Raw genomic sequence first — 946 nt, forward strand, 5'->3', positions numbered from 1 at the left:
GTTAATTTCTATTACTAGTTAATGTTTCTTTATATTAAATTTCCTTTGTATAAATTACTGTTCTTTCTCATCACTGATACAAAGTTCTATTACATTCATAAAATAGTTTGGGAAGGTGAGATTTTACTGATTTTCTATAAATCATGGTTAATTAGGGTTACAGAATTATATGGTTAATTATTTCAGCCATTCATAAGATCAGACATATAGTAGTTCTAAAGTTTTCTACATTTTTTAAAAGACCTGTTTTTTTAAATACATACCTTTGAATTCTCATTATTTCATATTGGGTAGTTTAACTTAATTATCCATAAAGACAGTGATTTTAATGATTAAGAGCTTTGGATTTTTTTTCTCTCAACCATAGGCAATTTAATGTCAACATATTAAAAAATTTCCATTAAAATAAACAAAATTCAAATGTTAAAAGAAAACTTTCTGCTGTTTTTCTTTTTATTTATTTATTTTTGTTTCTTATCTGGAATGGCATCTAGCTTTAGTAATCTCAGAACAAAAGCCAGAAGCTACTCATCAGTGAGGCTTTCTGCTGTTTTTAGGATGTTAATTTATTTTCTATTGATAAAGATAAATAAAGAATATTTTTTGGCAGGGCGCAGTGGCTCAACCCTGCAATCCCAGCACTTTGGGAGGCCGAGGCAGGAGGATCACCTGAGGTCAGGAGATCGAGACCCGTCTGGCCAACATGGCGAAACTCCATCTCTACTAAAAAATACAAAAATTAGCCAGGCATGGTGGCAGGCACCTGTAATCCCAGCTGCATGTAAGGCTGAGGCAGGAGAATTGCTTGAACCCAGGAGGTAGAGGTTACAGTGAGCTGAGATCACGCCAGTCTGGTTGACAGAGAGACTCCATCTCAAAAAAACAACAAAAACAAAACAAAACAACAACAACAGAAATAATATTTTTTGTATAATTTGTGTATTCA

The 946-nt window shown here is 32.9% G+C and overlaps 1 non-coding gene across 1 annotated transcript; it reads right to left on the reverse strand.

Moving 5' to 3' along the window:
• Window positions 1–472: 472 nt before the first annotated feature.
• Window positions 473–540, reverse strand: LOC114671606 (small nucleolar RNA SNORD59). Its single transcript, XR_003721640.1, has one exon. It is a non-coding gene; the product is annotated as a small nucleolar RNA SNORD59 (small nucleolar RNA).
• Window positions 541–946: the final 406 nt, after the last annotated feature.

Source organism: Macaca mulatta, chromosome 12, assembly GCF_049350105.2.
Source record: "Macaca mulatta isolate MMU2019108-1 chromosome 12, T2T-MMU8v2.0, whole genome shotgun sequence".
NCBI lineage: Eukaryota > Metazoa > Chordata > Mammalia > Primates > Cercopithecidae > Macaca > Macaca mulatta.